This window comes from Castanea sativa, chromosome 9 (assembly GCF_040712315.1).
Source record: "Castanea sativa cultivar Marrone di Chiusa Pesio chromosome 9, ASM4071231v1".
In the NCBI taxonomy this organism is placed as follows: Eukaryota; Viridiplantae; Streptophyta; class Magnoliopsida; order Fagales; family Fagaceae; genus Castanea; species Castanea sativa.
The window spans coordinates 35,947,620-35,954,787 of record NC_134021.1 but is presented as its reverse complement, the minus strand read 5'-3'; positions in this window follow the sequence as shown (position 1 = coordinate 35,954,787).

The following is a 7,168-nucleotide window of genomic DNA, read 5'->3' as shown; positions in this document are numbered from 1 at the left end:
AGAATTGGATTTGGATGGCTCAATTATTTTCTTTAAATCTTGCAATGGGGTGAGGGATCCTCATAATAAGGGAAATAGAGGGATCAACAAAATTGGGAAGATGGGAAACCCCAAAAATCGACACAAAGGTTTTAGAGACATGAACACACCAGTCTTTGGAAAATAGGTATCGGCTAAGGGATCGGGCGTGCCTAAGGGACATTGGTACTCCTCAATGGTTGGGACCAAGTCTACACTGCCAATGGAGAAACAACACAGTGAAGGATTCTAGTAACAGCATATGGCTTCCAAGAAGACCTTTTTACAATTGAACTTGTAATAATGAAGACCATTCCCAATGCCATCTCTCACCAATTTCTATTCTTTCTTCAAAGGATGCCCACCACAATCAGCTCTTTGCTATATCTCTAAGATTTTTAAAGACTTTTTTTTTAGTAGTGTAACAAGGAAAAAAGAACTTTTATTGTTAGCTTTGGGATGAAAATATATATATCAACATAGTTGTCTATCCTGTTCATATTATTTTGGCAGGAAAAGATAAAGACAAAGAAAAAGATATTGATAATTTGTTTTATATTTTATCTTAATTTCTTAAATGATAAGGAAAAATGGTTAAATTGTCAATTTATAAAAAATACAATTTCCTTTAAGCTTGGGAATCTGAATTCTCACCTGTTTTAAAGAAAATTCACATTTCTACTGAGAAGGGTTTAAGAGAAGAATCTAGATTCTCCTAGTATCTGATTCTCTAGCGTGATTTGTAACCAAACATGGGAATTTTTAAACATTCCTGAGAATCCTAAAACATTACCCCGTATCAAATGCCACATCAGAGTATTAACATAACCTTTTCCTTCATAAATCTTTGTGAAGCATTTTATCAATTAGGCACATTTTTTGTAAAGCTTAAGCTGGCATGAATTAAATTAAGTTCTTAAGCATGGCTTGTTTATCGTGGGTGAGCCTCAACATCTTGATAGTCAAGTAAACTAAAAAATAGATGGAGGGATTAGAGTCAAACATTTAATCCTATTTTTGAAATTTCAGGGATCGAAGTCAAACATTTTAAAATTGAGGACAAAAATACAATTTATCCTATTTTTGATTAATTTTTTTTGCTTATATTAGTTAAAACAAATTACAACTCAGTTTTCTATTAAAAGAATAAGACAATCCAATACTAAACAAACTCTAATTATATTACGTTTGGTGCTTTCTAACAAGTTACACATTTTAAATATTTTATTTAAAATTTTTTTTTTTTTGAGGGGGTATATATATATATATATGATGGATAAGTGACTAGTTAGAGTTTTATACAATGAGTCTTTTTTTTTTTTGGTTGTCTTTTGTTTGGTTGAATAAAGGGCTCAAAGTTTAAAAAAAAAGGGTGAATTGCAAAGTACACCCCTGACGTTTGGGGGTGATTGTATTTTACACCCCAACGTTTGGTCCCGTTAGCAAATCACCCCTCAGTTAGTTTCTAGTGTTAACTGCCATGTCATCTTGCTAACATGTTTTTTTTGTTTTTTTTTGTTTTGCCAAATAAGCTCAAAACGACACTGTTTCAATAGAAATGAAGTGGTGACCTGGCAATTGCTAAACGACGCCGTTTTGCCCAAAGAGAAAACAAACAAAATTTTGTTACGACACTATTCTAAACTCAAAATCCTAAAACTAAACCCACGAACCCAGCCCTTAGCTCCCTAGCCCTTATGAACTCAGACCACCGCATCGGCTCTGCAACCAGCTCTTGCATCGTGACTGCAGGCGTGAGTAAGTTCATCGAAGGCTCCAGGTCAGCTCTATGGCTCTCTTTCTCTTCTCTCTCTTTTGTTGTTTGGGTTTGTTGAGGTTTTTGTTCAGTTTTTTTTGTTTGGGATTTTGTTGCTGGATGCATAGAATGTTTGGGGTTTTTGTTAAATTTTTTGGGTGATGGATTTGTTGCTAGAACTCTTTATGTGTGTGTAACTCATTTACTTTGCTATTGGAACTTTGTGGTGGGGTTTGTTGTCTATGGTTTATGATATATTTGGTTGTGTTTTGTCTAGAAGTGGTTACTTTATTGATATATAATTTTGGTGGGTCAACCTGTGATGATAAGCTGTGTATTGAATGGTGTAAAATAATGCACATTTTTACTTGGTAAACTGACTAAGTGGAATGGTTGTGGTCCAACTGAGTGGTCCATGTGTTCTGCTTTATAGCTCTTGTCTACATATAGTATTATATTTATTTTAATAATGGTTTATGTCCATTGAAAGAAGATGGTGATGTTAGTAATGTGTTAATTAAATGTTATACTATAGTAATGTCTCCTATATACATGTGTGTGAATTATATTTTATTAATTTATTAATTAAATGTAATATTTTAGTAATGCATTTATACATGTGTGCAGGGCTTTGAATATGAATCAACCATTTGATATGTCTATACATCATGGAGGGGTATTCTTTACACATAGTGATACACATGTTGAATATGCTAGAGGGACTGAATCAAGGGTCTCAAATGTTGATCTTGACACTTTTTTTGTTTTTGATATGCCTAAGTATGCCAAAGATCTTGGTATTATGAATGTAGAAGAATTTTTTTACCGAATTCCTCATATGGAACTTCATAATGGCCTATTTCCATTGAAAAAAGATGATGATGTTAGAGCTGTATGTGACTGGTTAGAATTTGCACCTGAAAGGTTAGTACACATATATGTGGAGCATGTTGAACAAGCTGTTAAGGAAAAAGTTGATGAGGATCAAGGTAATGAAGGTGATGATTAGCATGAATTTCATAAAGAAGTTGATGAAAGAGTTGGAGTAGATGACAATTTTTTTGATGAGGACTATGCTGATTTGGTAGGTGACAGTGAATTTGATAGATATGAAAGACCATCCTCCCCCATTGACCCATCAACTTACATTGCTCCATCCATTCACATTGTCCAAACCACTGCCTATGACCAATCAAACGTAAACCCTTATTAGTAGAACACATCAAATTGGGTGCCCACTTGCTTTAGTGATGAGGAGCATAATATAAAAAGTGGAGAAAGTGATTATGGGCACTCTGACGTTTTGTGCACACCTGTCAACTCTGAGGATGATGAAGAGCACCCCAAGTACATTAAATTTAGAGCTGAGGTAGATATGCCCGACCCTGTTTTTGAGAAAGAGATGTTGTTTAGTGACCACAAGGAGTTCAAGAGGGTTGTGCAGTCTTATAGAATCAAGCACAAATATCCATTGTTAATTGTTAAGAATGAGTCTCGAAAGGTGAGTTACAAATGTGAGAATTGTGAGTGGTATGTTTATGCTTCATGGGACCGTGAAGAAAACTCTTTGCTTGTGAAACCCCATCGAGAAAAACATACATGTTCTAGGGCTTTTCATAGTAGGATGGTTTTTGCAAGTTGGATTGTAGTTGCATGGCTAGAGGTGTTTAGAGGGAGACCCAACATCAAAAGTGTTGAGATAAAGGAAGGTATAAAAAATCAGTTTCAAGTAGACATTTCCCTAGACAAAGCCTTTAGGGCTAGGCAGATTGCATTGGAAATGCTTAAAGGAAGGTTTGCCTATCAGTTTGAAAGAGCTAGAGATTATTCTGAAGAGTTGAGAGTTTCTAATTCGGGCACAACAACCAAAATTAATTTACACACACCCACACTGCACTTCAAGAGAATGTATGTGTGCCTAGCTGTTTGTAGAACTGGATTTCTGGAGGAATGTAGGCCAATTATTAGTCTTGACGCTTGTCATTTAAGAGGGTTTTTGAAGGGACAAATATTAGCAGTTGTTGGGATTGATGGGAATGATGGGATGTACCCAATAGCATTTGTTGTTTGTGAGGGTGAGACCAAGGACAGTTGGTCATGGTTTCTGGAGTTGTTGTTAGCTGATATTGGTCCTGTGAGGGAATGTGGTTGGTCATGTTATAGCTTCTTTCCATAAGTTTATATGTATTCTATTTTAAACGTTGTTTATATCTTATAAAACTGAAGTAGGAACTATATTAGTAATTAAATTCTTTATCCCATGTTTTGTGTTTCATTTTAAACATTGCTTAGAGCATCCTTTGTCTCAATCTTTCTGTCCCAATTCATGTACCACCGGTGAGCTAATGACATGCATCTCTCTCTCTCTCTCTCTTGAGCTGCCTCACATCAGTTCTCTTTCGTTCACTAACCTTCCTTCAAACGTTAACGTTTTGCACGTGGCTCATCTTTTCACTCTTTTTTTTTTTTTTAAGTTCAACTTGGTAAACAGGTGGGTTAGGTTTGGGTCAATCAAGTAACAGGTTAGATATGGGTTTGGATAAAAAAAAAGGGTCATTTTAAGTGGATTAGAAACAGGGTAGGTCAATCAAGTTGCAGGGTCAGATCAGGTCGGGTCTACCCGTATTTTTTCACATGAATTTTTTTTTTAAGAAAAGAAAATGCATTTGTCATTTGGAAAGTTATGTAGAAAATTACTTAATATAAAATGCATTACTTTGAATTCAACATTCATATCAAGAAGGAGCTTAGCTAAACAAATTAATACTTTTTTAATAATTTAAAAATTATACAAATCCTGACGTTACTAACCAAAATAAAATAACACAAAAAATAATTAAAACAACCACACAAGTTTCAATTCCATAGCTTTTTTAATAGTATGGCAGAGTAAATGAACAACTGATTGGTACGACAATTAGCCCATTCCTCTACTACTCCAGATAAGAAAAGACTATCACTTTATGTAAGAAGAGAAATCAAGCAAATTGTTGAAAACAAAATAGTGAGATAGTTGTCTAATTGGAAATAGTCAAAAGAACCTAAGTGAGAATGTTGACATTGTAATTTGTAACTGACAAGTGGTAGAATTAGATGTCGAAAATTAAGGCAATCGAAGAAGAGTTGTCAACATTTCAGCCAAGGTGAAGAAGAGCCGGCAACAAAGGAGGAATTGTAAGAATGAAGCTGCCACTACAAGCCATTAACCATTGACACACGGGACTTGTGTGAAGAGGATAAACTGATTTGACCTTCTAGAGCTGTTCAAGCATTCTAGAATTATATTTTCATTCTTTCTCAAAAAAAAGAAAAAAAGAAAAAGGAATTATATTTTCATTTTGTGTGACGTGACGTGAGGCAGCTTAGAAAAAAAGGGCTTAAATGCAATGTTGGTCCTTATATTTTAATCCTATCTTTATTTTGGTTCTTACTTTTTTTATTTTTTCCCTTTTAGTTTTCAAAATGAAAAATGCATTCTATTTTAGTCCTTATTATCATCTCCTTAACGGAAAATAGTCTATATGGTAGACGAAGTGCACAGTTGGCACACAAAATGCCTACAAGGTTATTAAAATAATAATAAAATTTTTATTTAACATTTAAATAATGCTACATATTAAAAAAAGCCATTTCAGAAAAACAATTAAAACAAAATTCTAAACTTATGATTTTTTAAATAAAATAAAATAATTTTTCCTTTTCTTTTCATTATTTTTTTTGGAAGAACATGCACCAGAACATGAAAGTTCATGTTCTTCCTTTAATATCATGTTTAGTTGCCTAGAAAAATTTAATTTTTCAGTTTTAAAGATTGAGAAAAATTTTTGTAGTAAATTTCTCAACTTTTCTTATACATTTTTGGCAACCAAACACAACATCAGTTGAAAACCCATCGTTATTGTTATTTTCCTGTATCTCCCTCTCTCTCATCTCATACTCTCTCTTTTAGCTAAAAACCAAAATTCATCCCCAAACTCTCTCTCATCTCTAACTCTCTCAGGCTCTTAGCTGAAAACCTGAAATCTGTTCTCTCTCTTAGATCGGTGGGTCTCTCTCTCTCTCTCTCTCTCAACTCGGTGGTGGAGATTGCGGTGAAGGTAGGTGGTAGAATTGAGATAGGCACCCATTTTCATATAGATCTAGATCAAGATTCTCAAGGTCCTTGCTTTTGAGGAAGCTAGAGTTCCTCCAATGGAATTTTTTTTTTTTTTTGGTTCTATATTGAGAAAGTAAAAGAATCGATAGAGTAATTGTTGGAGGCCTTTGTGTTTTGTAATCTTAGATCTTTGGTTTTGGTTTTAGTTTCATTTGGGTTTGGCTTTCAGTTTCTTGTGGGTTTGTTTGAACTGGGAAATTTTAACAAGCAGTTGGGTTTGAAGTGATTTGGATCTAATGATCTTTGTTTTTTTCAAATTTTTCTAGGTTTGAAAATTTTGGGTTTCTTTTTTGGGTTTGATATATATGGAGGGTTTTATTTTTCATTTTTTTGGGTTCATGTGATGTTATGGGTTTGCTGGAGATTGATTGATGGGTTTGGTTTTGTGTTCTTTCCGTTTTGAATCTTTGAAGGTCTTTTTATTTTGTAGATCTGTGCCCTTTGATTTTATGTGTTCCATGTTGGGTCTGTTCTTGATTTTTTATTTTTTTTTTCTAATTTCTTAGGCATGCAAATGTATTATTTGAGGAAGAACATGAAGACATGTTCTTCATGATGACTGGGAAGAATATAATGTAAAGAAAAAAGTTTTAATTTAATTATTTTATTTTATTTTATTTTATATAAAAATCAGAAGTTTAAAATTTTATGTTTTTATTGTTTTATTTGATGTGGATTTTTTTTAAAAATGAAAATGCTGACATGGAATTATTTTTAATATTATTATAGAGGCCATGTTAGCAATTAGTGTGCTTGTAGTGTAGTCTATTTGTCACCTAAGCATTTTTCATTAGTAAGATGACAGTAGAGACCAAAATGGAATGCGTCTTTCATTTCAATTTTGGTTCCATTTTAGGGACTAAAGGTGGCAAAATAAAAAAGTAAAGACCAAAATAGAAATATGATCAAAATGTAGGGACTAAAATTGCATTTAAGCCAAAAAAAGAAAAAAGGAAAAAAAAAAGACTTGTGTCATTACTTCACCGCTTGTACATGAATTGAGATAGGAATAGCGAGATAGAGGATGCACGTAGTGTTGCTTATATTATTACCTAAATTTATAAAACCCAAGTAGGACTATATTAGGAATATAAATTCCTTATCCCACTTTTTATGTTCCATTGCTAAACGTTGCTTATATTAGTATGTAACCTTATAAAACCCAAGTCTTCCTTATATACTCCATGAATTTCTATCACTTTAAATCTTATCTCTTTGGAAGCTCTTTGTCTCTTCCA